This window comes from Hyperolius riggenbachi, chromosome 12 (genome assembly GCF_040937935.1).
Source record: "Hyperolius riggenbachi isolate aHypRig1 chromosome 12, aHypRig1.pri, whole genome shotgun sequence".
Classification (NCBI taxonomy): Eukaryota; Metazoa; Chordata; class Amphibia; order Anura; family Hyperoliidae; genus Hyperolius; species Hyperolius riggenbachi.
This window is the reverse complement of record NC_090657.1, coordinates 161,624,990-161,642,453: the sequence shown is the minus strand read 5'-3', so window position 1 is coordinate 161,642,453 and position 17,464 is coordinate 161,624,990. Positions and strand designations below refer to the sequence as shown.

Below are 17,464 nucleotides of genomic sequence, written 5' to 3'. Positions count from 1 at the left end.
ATAAAACGTTAATTAAAAACGCTAGCAATTGCACTAGTGATTTAAGATTTGTAGTGGGTTCCACGCCTCAACAATGGCTGCCCTGCTGATCCTCTGCATCAAATTCTCATAGACCCTGAACAAGCATGCAGATCAGATGCTCTGACTGAAGTGTGGCTGGATTAGCTGCATGCATGTTTCATATGTGTGATTCGCGGGTATTGGAAGGGTTATTTACCCATAAATCCGCGTCCTCCCCACGTTCCATATAGGTTTATGCATCCTTACAGCAGCGTTCTAAGCCTCGCTGCCGTCACTTCCTCCTTCAAGCCGGAAGGAGGAAGTGACGGCAGCGAGGCTTGGAACGCATAAACCTATATGGAGTGTGGGGTGGACGTGGATTTATGGGTAAATAACCCTTCCAATCCCCACGCTCAGCTGCTGTAATTAATCCTCATTTGAATCACGAGTAATCGCTCATGATTACTCGTGATTAATGTGGGAGATCATCCCTGTTAGATAGGTAGGTTGCCCTCAGTATAGGTAGCCAGCTATAGGCCCCCTTCAGTAAAGGTAGCCAGGCATAGGTGCCCCCAGTATAGGTTAGCCAGGTAGGTGCCTCTAGAATAGGTAGCCAGTATAGTTGCCCCAGTATTGTTTAGATAGGTAAGTGCCTCCAATATAGGAAGCCAGTATAGTTGCCTCCAGTATAGGTTAGATAGATAGGTGCCTGCAATAGCACTTTGCTATGCCCCGTATAGGTTAGATAGGTAGGTGCCCCCGTATAGATTAGCTAAGTAGGTGCCCCCAGTATAGATAGACAGTATAGTTGCCCCCAGTATAGGTGATATAGGTAGGTTCCCCCAGTATAGATAGCCAGTATAGTTGCCCCCAGTATAGGTTAGATAGGTAGGTGAGTTGTAACTTTGCTATGCCCAGTATAGGTTAGATAGGTAGGTGCCCCAGTATAGGTTAGTTAGGTAGGTGCCCCCAGTATAGGTTATATAGGTACAGTAGGTACCCCCAGTGTGGGTTAGCCAGGTAGGTGCCTCTAGTATAGGTAGCCAAGCATAGGCAACGGAGCAGCAGAGTTGGAATCGACTTGGAATCGCACCAAGACAACTCAGCGGAAAATACATTTGATTGAATCAATTCCAAACTGCCTTCAAATCACATCAATATAAATGTTTATATAGCGCTAACATCTTCCACAGAGCTGTACAGATCCCTCAGAAGAGCTCACAATCTAACCCCTACCAAAGTAATCTATCCATCGTAGTCTAGGGCAAATTTTAGGGGAAAGCCAATTAACTTATTTGCTTTGGCATGTGGGAGGAAACCACAGTGCCCGGAGGAAACCCACACAAACTGAGGGAGAACATACAAACTCTGTGTAGATAGTGCCCTGGCTGTGATTGAAACCAGAGACGGCTTCAAGGCGAGAGTGCTATCCACTACACCACACCACAATTGTATGTTATGTTTAAAAACTTAGAAAAGTTGATTTATTGTTATGTCTCAGCTCAATGACACACTCTGTTCTGTGTCTCAGAGAGCTATAATATTGACCCTTTTTTGTTTATCCCCTGATGTCAGAAGCCCAGTTCTCTGTTCGGAAAGTGTTTTATGACTGTAATTCCTTATCAGAGAGAGATGCCATAGCCCGACTGGATCTCGACTGGAGAGAAACTGTCACTTGCATAGCTGAATATGAACTCTTTCAGGCAAACAAGAAAAAGAACACACCATAGGTATTTGTATGCTTTCCACTGTACATACACATGTCTATCTCATCATGTCACTTAAAGAGACTCTGAAGTGAGTCTTAAAGGGAAGGTTCAGGGACGCTGTGAAAAAAACAAAAATCCAAATCCACTTACCTGGGGCTTCCTCCAGCCCGTGGCAGGCAGGAGGTGCCCTCGTCGCGGCTCCGCAGGCTCCCGGTCTCCTCCGGTGGCGCGCCCGACCTGGCCAGGCCGGCTGCCAGGTCGGGCTCTTCTGCGCTCCAATGTGCGGCTCACTGGTGCGCGCTGACGTCATCGGACGTCCTCCGGGCTGTTCTGCGCAGGCTCAGTAGCTAAATTTGTACCCTTAAAGGGGAACTGAAGAGAGAGGTATATGGAGGCTGTCATGTTTATTTCCTTTTAAGCAATGCCAGTTGCCTGGCAGCCCTGCTGATCCTCTGCCTCTAATACTATTAGCCATAGCCCCTGAACAAGCATGCAGCAGATCAGGTGTTTCAGTGGTTCAGACTTATAAGTCTGATCTGACAAGACTAGCTGCATGCTTGTTTCTGGTTTTAATCAGATACTACTGCAGAGAAATAGACCAGCAGGGCTGCCAGGCAACTGGTATTGATTAAAAGGAAATAAACAGGACAGCCTCCATATACCTCTCTCTTCAGTTCCCCTTTAACAGTCACCTTAAGAGTCACTGAACAAGTGATCAATCGGAAAGTTCGATCGGCAAATCAACATCCTTGTTCCAAGAAAGTGACTGTGATGCCATTCCAGATAGGAAGTTAGGATCTAATAGAATGGCAGCCTCCATCTATCTCTCCTGACAGGTTTACTGTAAATAAAGTGGTGCATAGAATCAGCTGCTCACTCACAGGAAGCTGCTGGCACCACAAGGAAACAGCGGGAGGAAGATATATATAGTAACACGCAGCTATTCTGGGAATGAGAAAGCAGGACAGCAGTATTGATCCAAATACATCCCATTGTCTGCACTTCATTCATCAGTCACCAGCGGGGGAAACAGAGGCCTGGCAAAACACCATGTGAGACAAACTGAGGGAAGACCTGATCACAAGTCTGGGAATACAGGCAGTGCATGGGAATATGCAAAGACAGGCTGCATACAACACCTAATAAAGTGTATAGAGGCTTTCCGGAATATTTATCTTTTATAGTCTATATTTATCTCTAATGCTAACCTGAATCGGTTTAAAAAAAAAAATACTCACATAAGGAGAGGGAAGGCTCTGGGTCCTATAGAGCCTTCCTGTTCCTTTCCTAGTCCCCTCGTTCCAGCGCTGGCACCTCCATTCCAATCTCCCGCTGTGAGAGTCTTCAGGAGCCCGAGTGCTACTGAAGACAGGCAGCTCTGTACTGCGTATGCACGAGTGCGTGAGAGAGCATGCTTCCACATGCGCACTATGTAGCCATTCTTCTTCGGGAGAACTCGGGTTTCTGAAGACTTCTGAAGCCTCCCGTAGCGGAACAGAGCAGTCTCTGACCCATCGGACACAGACTGCTAATGGGAGTGACAGCGCTGGAACGCGGGGACCAGGAGGGGAATGGGAAGGCTCTATAGGACCCAGAGACTTGTGTTTTATTTTAAAAATGCTCCAGGTTCACTTTAAAGAGAATCTGTACTCTAATATTCTTACACTAAAAAGCATACCATTCTATTCCTTATTTTATCCTGTGCCCCTCTGTGCTGTTTCTGCCACTCTCTGCTGTAATCCTGCTTGTAATTAACAGTTTTAGGCAGTGTTTACAAACAAACTAACCAGCTTGTGATAGGCTCACATAAACAGAGTGTGTGAGTCATACAGAGTGTGCAGGGGGCCTGCAGAAGGTGTGTATCGCTTCTATCCAATCACAAGCAGCCCTGCACATTCCACACATTCAAGCCTTAGCCCGACAGACACGACAGAGATAAGGAGATACGATTTATTACAGAGACAGTGCAATTAGGAAAGGCTGCAGTAAGCCAGAGCACATTAGAACAGGCATAGGAACTTATAGGATAGAAGAACTAAGGCTGAAACATTTGTTACAGAGTCTCTTTAAAGGCAGCCTGAAGTGAGAGGGATATGGAGGCTGCCATATTTATTTATTTTTAAAAAATACCAGTTGCCCGGCTTCCCTGCTGATCCTCTGCCATTAATAGATTTTAGCAGGGGGGACACTTGTGTCCGCCAAAAAAACTTTTTTTCTGCAATGTTGGCAAACTGAGGGCAGCTGACTGTCGGCAATAGGGATTCGCACCCAACGGGGAGAAAAAAAGCAGCAGGGAAAACGCACATTACTTGCACTGCACTGCGATTGTGCATTGGGAAGCATTATGTGCGTTTTCCAATCGCAGAAACAAATGATGAAGGAATTCCATTTCACGTGTTGCTTGAAAATCAAACAGCAGCTTCAGGGAATGATAAAGGCTGATCCGCGATAGTGCTCAGGCATTTTGTACGACCGACACGATGGATCATTTTGGCAGATAGCGCTACATCCCAGAAAATAAATCACATCACTTTACATCTTCTGAATTTGATCGTGGAACATTCATTCATTGGTCGTTTCACGCTATTTTATATAGTGGTATATATACTGTATATAGCCATAGCCCCTGAACAAGCATGCAGATCAGAGGTTCCTGACCGAAGTGTGACTGGATTAGCTGCATGCTTGTTTCAGGTGTGTGATTATGACATTACTGCAGCCACAATGATCAGCAGTACAGCCAGGCAACTGGTGTTGTTTTAAAGGAAATAAATATGGCAGCCTTTATATAACTCTCAACTTGTGTTCCCTTTACAGTGAACATGTAAAGAGAAAACTAGTATAAGGCCTCTTTCACATTGGGACGTCGTGTTTGATGCAACATTAAAGTCGCACAACGTGCCCCTAACACAGCGCATGTAGGTTATGACATTGGACGTTATTTTGCACTGTGTTATGTGTCTCTCGGTGCGCCGTTTTCGTCGCATACTGATGGAACGAAAACGGCGCATGTGTTACATTTAAAAAAAAACAAAAAAAACCTTGCTGAGCATGTGCAACACACATAACGCAGCAAATGTATTGCTAAACGCACAGCATGCAGCACTTTCTAAATATTGCTACATGTTACACACTACGCAACTTGTGCACCGTGAATGTCGCACAGACTTTGCATTGTTGTGCGTTAGTCTGCGTTATAAAATTTTCTAACGTGCGACTTTACCGTCGCACTGTGAAAGAGGCCTAAAGGTAGACTCTACCATTCTTTTTAAGAAAGAGGGACACTTTAAGACACACCCCTGCCACACCCCTGATCACGCTTGACAACACCCCTAATCATGCCCATGCCACAACCCTAGTCACTGACACCAGAAAAAAATTCAAAAGCAAAACACAAAGTATTGAAATTCAGAACACACTGGTTCTCTCTGTCATCATCATTTTAACATTTACAAATAAGAAATAAAAAAATGTAATTGATAGAAATGACATTTATAAATTCAATAGAAAAATACATATATTTACATAAATCTGTACATCAGTCGTGAAAGAGGGACATATGAGGAAGAAAAAGGGACAGAGGGACTGGGTTCCCAAAGAGCAGGCATGTCCAAAGTCCAACCCGAGGGTCAAATACGGTCTGCCAAGCCATTTCTGGTGGCACCCAAAGCTCTCTACAGTTGTTATTTCCAGCTACTGATTAGCAGCTGTCACTGTGATAACTGCACACGGTACAGGGGTAATTTGCCGTGAAAATGTTTTGACAAAACGTCAAAGGCACAGTGTACCTAATGGCAACCAACAAAAATTATATTTAATTTTGCTTGTTCGACCTACTAGTACTCTCAAGAATGGCGATTTGGCCCTTGGCCGAAAAAGTTTGGACACTCCTACCAAAGAGGGACTGTCCCTCTGCAAAAGGGACAGTTGGGAGATATGACTTAGATACTTACCTCAGTAGAAGGAAACCCCTGGATAGTTCAAGGGCTTCCCTATCACATTCAACCCCATAGATCCAGCACTGGGACCCTCTAAGCCAGGGGTGTCAAACTCTGGGAGCAAGTCACGGGCCAACCTCAATGTTTAGTGGCCACCTTCCTTCCTTATAAAGTAGCATGGTGTCTAATGGGACACTCTCTGTCCCTGACACAGTTCTCTGCTGTCTAGTGTCCCATCTCCCTTCCCCTATACAGTTCCCTAGTAGTGGTCTTTTCTCCCTTATAAAAGTTCTATGGTGTTTAGTGGTCCTTCCTCCCTCCACTGCACAGTTTCTGGATTTCTAGTGGCCCTCTTCCTCACCTATATATTTCCCTGGTGTCTAGTGGCCCTCTCCCTCCCCTATACAGTTCCATGGTTTCTAGTAGCCCTCCTCAGTCCCGTATACAATTCCCTGGTGTCTAGTGGCCCTTTCCCTCCCCTACACAGTGCCCTGGTTTCTAGTAGCCCTCCTCAGTCCCCTATTCAATTTCCTGGTGTCTAGTGGCCCATTCTATCCCTTATACATTTCCCTGATGTCTAGTTAACTGCCTCCCTCTGTAAACAATTCAACTGCCCTCTCCCTTCACTATAAATTTCCCTGATGTCTAGTGCTTTCCCCCTTCCTCCCCCATATGGATTCCTTAGCGATCTTATAGCTTCCCTGGTGGTCTACAGTGGGCCAAACATAATGCATATTGGGAAAAGCAATTGAGGTCCAAATTAGATGGCTCTGTGGGCCAGATTTGGCCCACGGGCTGGAGTTTGACATGCATGCTCTAAGCAGTCACGCTCTGGTCCATATGAGGCACATGCACAAGAACAGCCCATGCCTGCCTAGTAGCACAGAGCCACGTATGTATGGCTTTTTCCTTTACAAAGAGGATCCCTGCCAGCAGCGGTGGGACCGAGGAGAACACGGGAAGCCTCTGGACGATCCTATAGGCTTCCCTCTACTGAGGTCACATTTTTTCTCCTCTTTGCTTGACAGTAAAGGGAACCTGAAGCGAGCGGCATATGGAGGCTGCCATCTTTATTTCCTATTAAACAATACCAGTTGCGTGGCAGTCCTGCTGATCTCTCTGGCTGCAGTAGTGGCTGAATCACGCCATAAACAAGCATGCAGCTAATCCAGTCACACTTCAGTCAGCAACACATGATCTGAATGAGAGGTGTAAAGCTAAGTACACACATGTGAGAACTATTGCCCATGAAATGGAAAGGATCCTTCTGGCAATGATGCTGTACCGACACATCCCTAGCCTTGAGGCTAGCAATGTGCTTTGTTGCTATGGAGGGGGGCCGAGGGACAGGTTAGAGGACAACAGAGTGGCGACAATCGCTTGTCAGGGGGAAGATCCTGATGCCCGAGCAATATAGATCATTGGCCGCTGTTCACACATAACGATCATCCATTTCCGCCAATAAGTATTGCATGTGTGTACACAGCTTCAGGTGCAGCTCTGTTCAGTGTAGCAACAGGGCTGCTTTGATGCACCTGTCTGCACCCAAAATTTCTTGTTTGCGGCGCTAGTTAACCCTATAGCCTTGCCCCAGTTAAATGCTGCTGAGCAGGCATGTACGCTATCCACATGTCAGTAAGAAAGACTATGGGTTTCCTTTAAACTACAGCAGACAGCAGAGAGCTTTAATGGCCCTGTAAATTGCCTGTAAGAGTTTGACCTGGGAAGCTGGGACAGTAACAGTAATGCACATACAGGAAGCCCATTCTGCAGAAGGTGAAATTGTTTGTGCAGGATTGTATTAAATCTTTCAGCGGCCGGCCGGGGAGGAAGCATCCAGAGTATACACGTTGTTCCCCCACTGCTCAAAAATACTCTCCAACCCGCCAGGGGAAATACCCATCCATCAGCTGAGACAAGCGCTGGCTAATAAAAGCCTGTCTCTAATTAATGGCGGAGCTGCAATGTCCCAGCCCAGGTCCATATAATACAGCGCTGCTCGCCACGCCGACCCTAATATAGCTGTGCCATAAATTCACCGCTGCCTCCTGTTACCAGGAATAGCTGCACAGCGCTAGGAGCGCCACTCACCGCAGGAAGAATGGCGGCCGCTATTAACAGCGAGAACTCCCAGCTCTATGGGGGAAATCTATTCGGGGGGGGGGGGGGGGGGGGGAAACAAATGTATCCCAAACTTCTGTATTTCTTACTCAATTCATAGACTGGCTTTTCTCACAGCTCATAGCACCGACCACAGTCACAATAAAGTTGTTCCCAATTAAAAAAATAAGTCATATAAGATTTTTGGTTAAAGGACAACTGAAGTGAGAAGAATATGGGGGCTGCCATATTTATTTCCTTTGAAAAAGAACCTGAGATGAGAAGCGTCTCAGGTTCCATACTTACCTGGGGCTTCCTCAAGCCCACTTGCAGCCACATGTCCCTTGCTGTCTCCCCGTGTGGCTCTTGTCCCCTGCTGGATGGCCCAAAAGCTTGGCTTCATTGTGTATGCACGACTCGGCCACGCGCAATCCGCTGGCTGGGAGCATTCTGCACTTGCGCAGTAGTTCTGCATGCGCAACTCCGCCAAGCTTTTGGGCCAAACTGCAGGGGGCAAAAGCCACCCGGGGAAAGGGTGAGGGACGATCTGCCTCAAAGGGGCTTGAGGAAGCACCAGGTAAGTATGGAACATTTAAGCAATACCAGTTGCCTGGCTGTCCTGCTGATCCTCTGCCTCTAAAACTTTTAGCCATAGACCCTGAATAAGCATGCAGCATATCAGGGGTTTCAGACATGATTAGCGGCATACTTGTTTCTGGTGTGATTCAGACACTACTGTAGCCAATTAGACCAGCAGGGCTGCCAGGCAACTGGTATTGTTTAAAAGGAAATAAATATGGCAGTCTCCATATAACTCTCGCTACAGTTGTCCTTTAACCTCCCTAGTGGTATGGACGAGCCTGGCTCATCCAGCAAAAAGATGCTGAAAGGGGTATGGACGAGCCAGGCTCGTTGATGCAGCCAGAGCAGAGCAGTGTGGCGACGTCCCTTCCTTCCAGATCCTCCTGCCCCCTCCAATGCCCCCTCCTTCCGTGTCCCCCTGCCACTCTCTTTCCATACCCCCTCCCTTCCTTCCGATCCCCCAGTGGCTCCCCCTCCCTCTGTAGCGCTGTGAGTAGAGAAGGGGTGTTATACTCACCTAAGGCTCTTTCCAGCGAGGATCGCAGATTCTTTTCTGCTGTATAGCCCTGGGCTACTGTAAACAGTACCGGGGATACGACTGATGACGTCTGTACAGCAGAGGAAAATCTGCGATCATCGCTGGAGAGAGCCTCGGGTGTGTAAAACACCACTTCTCTACTCACAGCACTGCATGGAGATCAGAACGGAGGGGGAAAGCTGCTGGGGAATCCGAGGGGCGGGAGGGGGGACACATGCCTGGCTAATTGTAGCAGCTATAGCTGCTAGCAGTATTGGGGGCACATTCTGACTAATTGTAGCAGCTTTAGTTGCTAGCAGTATTAGGGACACATGCCTGGAGTTGGGAAAAAACGGCGCAGGCAGCTAGTGGACAAAAAGGGCGCCGCCATTCACTCCCATAATAAATAACGTTTAATGGGCGCCGAGCAGGAAAAAAGGGCGCCGGAGCTAAATAAAGTTTACAAACGGCGCCCAGAGATGTTTAATGATTTATAACTGAGCTTGTGGTGATTTATGTTTATAAAATGCACCCGTGCCGAATAACGTTTATAAAAATACTAAACATATTTATCTTATTTAACTAATTAAAACATTATTTAAAGTTTTATCCCTTACTGTTTTTAAAACATTATTCACAAAATAAAGCCATCAGTACGTAATGTAAATTGCAATATATTTTTTGGAGTCACAATTTGTAAAACATTATTATCCACATAATAAAGCGATGACTAAGGGGGGTGGTTAGGGTTAGGCATCACCAGGGGGGTCTTAGGTTTAGGCACCACCAGGGGGGTCTTAGGTTTAGGGACCACCAGGGGGGTCTTAGGTTTAGGCACCACCAGGGGGGTCTTAGGTTTAGGCACCACCAGGGGAGTCTTAGGTTTAGGCACCACCAGGGGGGTCTTAGGTTTGGGCACCACCAGGGGGGTCTAGGGGTTAGGGATAGGTACAGCAAGAGTTCTGTGTGAGAGTAGGGTTAGGTATAGTTACATTACAATATAAATCACCAGGGGGGTGGTTAGAGTTAGGCACCACCAGGTGGGTCTTAGGTTTAGGCACCACCAGGGGGGTCTTAGGTTTAGGCACCACCAGGGGAGTCTTAGGTTTAGGCACCACCAGGGGGGTCTTAGGTTTAGGCACCACCAGGGGGGTCTTAGGTTTAGGCACCACCAGGGGAGTCTTAGGTTTAGGCACCACCAGGGGAGTCCTAGGTTTAGGCACCACCAGGGGGGTCTTAGGTTTACGCACCACCAGGGGGGGTCTAGGGGTTAGGGATAGGTACAGGGAGGGTTCTGTGTAAGAGTAGGCTTAGGTATAGTTTTACTACAATTTTAGTAATATTTACTAATGTTTTACAACACTTTTTACGAACGTAGTTATATTTATATCATCGTTATAAAGAATATTTTCAGATTTTATTATAAGAACAAACCATAAATGAAGGTTATTCACAATAATATACAATTATAACAATTAATCATATATTATCGTTATTTTAATAAACGTTATTATAAGTTTCACTTTTGAAACAGGGAAGATTAAAGTTTTCACAATTGCCGATTTCATAAACATTATTTAATGATTTATAAATTTGTTAAACATTATTTGTAAACGAAATATAGCACACTATTTTTATAAACGCTATTAATGATTAATTGTTAATTAGCGTTTACACCCCGCGCCCTTTTTGTCCGGGCGCCCTTTTTGTACGTACGCCACATGCCTGGCTAATTGTAGCAGCTTTAGTTGCTAGCAGTATTAGGGACACATGCCTGGCTAATTGTAGCAGCTTTAGCTGCTAACTATATTGGGGACACATTCCTGGCTAGCAGCTATAGCTGGTTAACTATACTGGTGACATTTATACCTGGCTACCTTATACTCTGACACCTATACCTGGCTAACCTATACTGGGGTAACTATGTCTGTAACTATACTCACCATTGGCGTGCTGATCCCTCGTTGTGTACCTCCAATGGCTTCCCCAGTGTCTTCTTCCATGTCCCTCGGCGGATTTGCTTCTCCCTCAGCAATTACATGTTCCTCGACGATTGGTGTTGATGACGCCAGGGCCACGCGGCGTCATCAACATCTGGTGGCAAACTATTTTTTTGGGGGGGGGTTTGCAAAAGTATTCGGCCCCCTTGAAGTTTTCCACATTTTGTCATATTACTGCCACAAACATGAATCAATTTTATTGGAATTCCACGTGAAAGACCAATACAAAGTGGTGTACATGTGAGAAGTGGAACGAAAATCATACATGATTCCAAACATTAAAAAAAAAAATACCTGCAAAGTGGGGTGTACGTAATTATTCAGCCCCCTGAGTCAATACTTTGTAGAACCACCTTTTGCTGCAATCACAGCTGCCAGTCTTTTAGGATATGTCTCTACCAGCGTTGCACATCTAGAGACTGAAATCCTTGACCATTCGTCTTAGCAAAACAGCTCCAGCTCAGTCAGATTAGATAGACAGCGTTTGTGAACAGCAGTTTTCAGATCTTGCCACAGAGTCTCGATTGGATTTAGATTTGGACTTTGACTGGGCCATTCTAACACATGGATATATTTTGTTTGAAACTATTCTATTGTTGCCCTGGCTTTATGTTTAGGGTCGCTGTCCTGCTGGACTCCGCCCCAGTCTCAAGTCTTTTGCAGACTCCAAGAGGTTTTCTTCCAGGATTGCTCTGTATTTGGCTCCATCCATCTTCCCATCAACTTTGACCAGCTTCCCTGTCCATGCTGAAGAGAAGCACCCCCAGAGCATGATGCTGCCACCACCATATTTGACAGTGGGGATGGCGTGTTCAGAGTGATGTGCAGTGTTAGTTTTCCGCCACACATAGCATTTTGCATTTTGGCCAAAAAGTTCAATTTTGGTCTCATCTCACCAGAGCACCTTCTTCCACATGTTTGCTGTGTCCCCCACATGGCTTGTGGCAAACTGCAAACGGGACTTCTTATGCTTTTCTGTTAACAATGGCTTTCTTCTTGCCACTCTTCCATAAAGGCCAATTTTGTGCAGTGCACGACTAATAGTTGTCCTATGGACAGATTCCCCCACCTGAGCTGTAGATCTCTGCAGCTCATCCAGAGTCACCATGGGCCTCTTGACTGCAGTCTTTCCATACCCCCTCCCTCCCTTCCGATCCCCCAGTGGATCACCGCTCTCCGTGTTTGGCCTGTGAGTTTAGGTGGATGGCCTTGTCTTGGTAGCTTTACAGTTGTGCCATACTCCTTCCATTTCTAAATGATCGCTTGAACAGTGCTCCGTGGGATGTTCAAGTCTTTGGAACTCTTTTTTGTAGCCTAATGGCCCATACTCACGGGCTACAATTGTCGTGTGTTGCGGTGACAGGTCGCCCGTGAGTATGAGGCGTTGCACGGGCGCGCACCCCGAACCGTCGCTCATGTCGCCAGGCGATTGGCGCGGTCAATCGCCTGGCGACAGTTGCCGCCGCAACTGTCGCTAGTCCGCATGGGTATGCGGACTAGCGACAGCAACAAGCAGGGAATACATTGAGCTTGCGGCGGGGGGAGGAACAACAGCGACAGCTTCCGCCGCATCAGTTGCCAGGTCCCTCCGCCGTGTGTATGCGGAGGGACCTGGCGACGAGCTGTCGCCGGCCTGTCGCGCACACGCCCCCGTGTGCTAGCGACAGCCCAGAAATGTTGCCCGTGAGTATGGGCCATTAGCCTTTTTTAAATTTCTCAATAACTTTATCCCTGACCTGTCTGGTGTGTTCTTTGGACTTCATGGTGTTGTTGCTCCCAATATTCTCTTAGGCCTCGTTCACATCATACGCGCTTCCGTGCGCATATGGAAGCGCGTATGATGTGCTAAAACGCAGGAACTGCCCGTCTACCGTTCACATCTACTGCGCTGTGCAGCAGTACGATGCGCTAGGAAGCGATTGAGTAATGCTGCCTGCATTTTGCCCAGAAGCGCAGAGCTGATCCCATCACTGTCAATGGATGGGATCAGCAGTGCAGCGGCGCAGATGGCGTGCGATCGTACGCCTTGCGTTCGGATCGCACGGCCATCTGTGCTAGCTACATGTGAACGAGGCCTTAGACAACCTCTGAGGCCGTCACAGAGCAGCTGTATTTGACATTAGATTACACACAGGTGCACTCTATTTAGTCATTAGCACTCATCAGGCAATGTCTATGGGCAACTGACTGCACTCAGACCACAGGGGGCTGAATAATTACGCACACCCCACTTTGCAGTTATTTATTTGTAAAAAATGTTTGGAATCGTGTATGATTTTCGTTCCACTTCTCACATATACACCACTTTGTATTGGTCTTTCATGTGGAATTCCAATAAAATTGATTCATGTTTGTGGCAGTAATGTGACAAAATGTGGAAAACTTCAAGCAAGCCGACTACTTTTGCAAACGAGAGCAGAAACAATAGAGCACTAACGCAAAACAACAAAAATCCATGTCTATGGACAATAACACATATTATAACAATGAATAGATATCCATGACGTCAAAAATTACCCATAACTCAAGCTCCATATTAATATAAATAATCTTTATTAAGGAGAAATGCTAATTAAAATCAATTAAAAAAATGTACCAAGTCAGGCCACCAAGTGTGGGCTATATATCAATGCAAAGATCCAATATCTAACACAGGGTAAGAGGGACACTCCCCTCTATGTTCTAAACAATAAATCAAGCTGCAATAAACACACAGAAAATGATGTAAACAATGAACAATGGCCACCCGGCTAGTATTAATGCATTCGATCTGCGTGGCTGCAGTAGATAACGAAAGTAACACTTACCCTGCATGTGCTGGTGACCACACAAAGAGGCCCGGCCCGGTACCTATCTAACGCGTGTCGGAAATCCGTCCTTCATCGGACGGATGCAAACCACTGTACAAATTGGTTAAGCACTGTGTTACTCCAGGGTCACATTTGATGGAATTCATGATGTAGCTTCTGCAAAAATTTGAGGAACAATCAGAAGTTCAAGAAAATTATGGCAAGACTGGCAGACCTTGTCTAGTCTTCTCCCAAGTGTATGTGCAACCCCCCTGAGTCCGTGGTCAGTGTATAAGCAGCTCACCTGTCACATCCCATGACTCCTGGCCTCCTCCTGTGTCCGGTGTCTTTTTGAATTGCCACAGGACATTTGTTGGACAAAGGAGGAGGTGTGGAGTCACACGCGATGACAAGTGAGCCACAGGTGAGTTGGGGGCACATTACATAGGGGGAAACCCGGCAGTGGGGGGAGGTGGAGACGCTAGGACGATTAATAGAAGATTTCATGCTGAAATCTATTACAGACTTGTCTGCAGTGTGTGGACAGGTAATAGACCCCTCTCGGATCAGATCCTACCATATAAGGATCTGGTGGCAGATTGTGAGATGTATGGATACCTTAACCACTTCACCCCTAAGCTGTCCAATTACTATAATCCTCATCTCCATGAAGAACACACAGTCTCGTGAAAATCTCTACTTTGTTCCTTCCACAATGATGACAAGAGCAATGAATGGCTGGAAACTGAGGACATTAATTTACCAGCAATGAATAGAACTTGTGACAGCGTCAGAAAATAACCTTCAAGATTAATGGGAATCGGAAACTGTCACCTCATCTTCCTCTGAGAGGAGAAATGAATAATATGATTACTGGGAATAGCGTCAGGGAACAGAAACACAACAACATCAACATTCTGAGACCTTCCAAAAGAAGAAAAATACATTCCAGTTTCTACAAGGAAAGAATGTGCAGAATAGAAGGTATTTGTACCAAACAGTCCCACGCTAGTGGGCATTTTGAACACAAAGCTGATATCCAGCCAATCATTTAACACAGTGATGTCACGTTATCAAGAACAGATAAGTACAAACATGAAAAGTAAGTAAAAACAATAACATTATGCTAAGTTTACTACATATAATACTAGTGAAAATCAATCAAATATATATCAGTCAATTACAGAAAAAGAAAGGTCTTAAGCACTTCACCACTGAAGGGTGCCTTATGGACAAGATGTCCCTTATAGACCAGAGCAATTTTCCCCTTTCAGCGCTCCTTACATTCTTTTGCCAATAACTTTATCACTACTTATCACAACAAAATGATCTATGTCTTTTTTTTCCGCCATCAATTAAGCTTTCTTTGGGTGGTACATTTTACGAAGAGTTATTTTATTTATCCATTTTAACGGCAATAAAGATAAAAAAATGGGAAAAATAATTATTTCTCAGTTTATGGCCATTGTAATTTTAAAATAAAATGTGCTACTGTGGATAAAAAACACACATTTTATTTGCCCATTCGTCCTGGTTATTACGTTTAACCAGCTGGGCGGTATGGACGAGCTCAGCTCGTCCATCACCGCCGGAGGCTGCCGCTCAGGCCCTGCTGGGCCGATTTTCATGAAATAAAGAGCAGCACACGCAGCCGGCACTTTGCCAGCCGCGTGTGCTGCCCGATCGCCGCCGCTCTGCGGCGATCCGCCGCGAGCAGCGGCGAAAGAGGGTCCCCCCAGCCGCCTGAGCAAAAAGTTCCGGCCAGCGCTAAGGGCTGGATCGGAGGCGGCAGATGTCAGGACGTCGGCTGACGTCCATGACGTCACTCCGCTCGTCGCTATGGCGACGATCTAAGCAAAACAAGGAAGGCCGCTCATTGCGGCCTTCCTTGTTTATTCTGGGCGCCGGAGGCGATCGGAAGAACGACTCCGGAGCGCCCTCTAGTGGGCTTTCATGCAGCCAACTTTCAGTTGGCTGCATGAAATAGTTGTTTTATTTATTTAAAAAAAACCCTCCCGCAGCCACCCTGGCAATTTAATCAATTTAATCAGAACGCCAGGGTGGTTAAAATACAGTATGTCCTTAGTACAATGTATGGCAACAATATTTTATTTGGAAATAAAGGTGTATTTTTCCCGTTTTGCGTCCGCCATTAATTACAGGCCCTTATTTACAAGCCCTTATTTGCAAAAATAACAGTAATATACCCTCATGATATACATATTACAAAGTTGAATGCCTTAGGTAACTATTTATGTATTTTTTTTATGTTACTTTTTTGTTTAATTTTTTATACAAGTGTTTTATTTTTGGTAACAAAGGGGTTAATTTATGGGGTATTTTATGTATTTTTATGAAATGTGATGTATTATGGTGTATTTTGAGTATTTGGCCACTAGATATCCTGCCACTTGAACTTCCTGTGCGTACTGTTAGTATGCTAACAGGAAGTAAAGTGTGTATGTTTTTATTTAAATTTTGTTAATGACCACAGCATCTCATCGATGCCAGTTATCACTGATCACAGGCACTTAGATTGGTGACAAATATCTATGGCCCCTGGTCAGGAATTAAAGTCCTGCAGGAAGTAAATATACTGCCGTGGATGGCTGTCGAAAGTGCTCAATCGGGTGCACAGTAATAACAGCATTTATTTATTTATATAGCGCTAACATATTATGCAGAGCTGTAAAGAGTGTATTGTCACTAACTAATCCCTACCGTATGTCTATGTATGTATCATAGTCTAGGGCCAATTTTAGGGGGAATCCAATTAACTTACCTGTATGGCTCTGTTGTGCTGCAATCTTTGCCGGTAACAGTCCCAGTCGCGTCAGTCGGGCTGCACTGCACATGCGTGGCCCAGGCATGCCCCCATCGTCGGTAGCGTTCTGTGTCTGCGCAGGTAGCAGGACAATGGAGCCACCCGGGAGGATGGCCAGGCAGCCTACGGAGTACATAGTGCTGGGGAAAGCCCCAGGTAAGTATAAATGCTGCTTGTGCGTTCCTCAGGTACACTTTCAACAGTGGTAAAGATGCAGCATGCTGGCTCTCTAGGTGATATTGAGGGGCTCCTCTACACACCCTAGTTTAATGCAGTGCAGCAGATAGACCATTATATAGAAGTACCTTGGACCATGCAGAGAGCTGCAGGGGAGAGACGTGCAGGAGTCTGGCTGCAGCTTTACAGCCTGAGGCCCCATTCACATCAGCAAACGCGGATGGCCATGCTTTTGGAACCCAACGCGTACGAACGCATGCCATCTGCGTTTGTATGCGTTGCATGGCTGATCCCACTCACTGAAAGTGAGTGGGTCAGCCGCGCGTTTTGGTAAAAAATGCATGCAGCATGCGTTCCCTGAGCGCACTGGTCTGTAACGCATGCAGTGTGAACATCAGACAGTGCAGTCTATGCCCTTTCTGATGTCCTGTATGTCGGGCTCCTGCATGCGCAAAATCTGGACGGCAGTGTGAACGGGGCCTGAGGTCCTCTCTCTGCACCATGTCCTTGGCCCATGTAGAAAGCTGCAGGAGAGAGACGTACTGGAGTCTGACTACAGCTTTACAGACTGAGGTTTTCTACCTGCACCGTGCCCTTATGCAGAGAGCGCAGGACAGAGACGTGCAGGAGTCTGGCTGCAGCTGTACTGACTGAGGTTTTCTCCCTGCACCGTGTCCTTGGCCCATGCAGAGAACTGCAGGAGAGAGAAGTGCTGGAGTCTGGCTGCAGCTTTACAGATTGAGGTTCTCTCCCTGCACCGTGTCCTTGGCCCATGCAGAGAGCTGCAGGAGAGAGACGTGCAGGAGTCTGGCTTCAGCTTTACAGACT

General features: G+C 46.2%; 1 protein-coding gene across 7 annotated transcripts in view; it reads right to left on the bottom strand.

The window, feature by feature from the left end:
* Positions 1 to 17,464, bottom strand: part of GATA5 (GATA binding protein 5) — a 2,064,317-nt gene that overhangs the window by 122,304 nt on the left and 1,924,549 nt on the right. The window contains exon 31 of one of the 7 annotated variants that reach the window (XR_011025211.1): positions 13,754 to 13,812. The exons of the other annotated variants lie outside the window; for them this stretch is intronic. The gene's annotated coding sequence lies outside the window, so the exon portion shown is untranslated. Of the gene's footprint in view, positions 1 to 13,753; positions 13,813 to 17,464 lie in introns of those variants that run through there. 7 annotated transcript variants of the gene reach the window in all.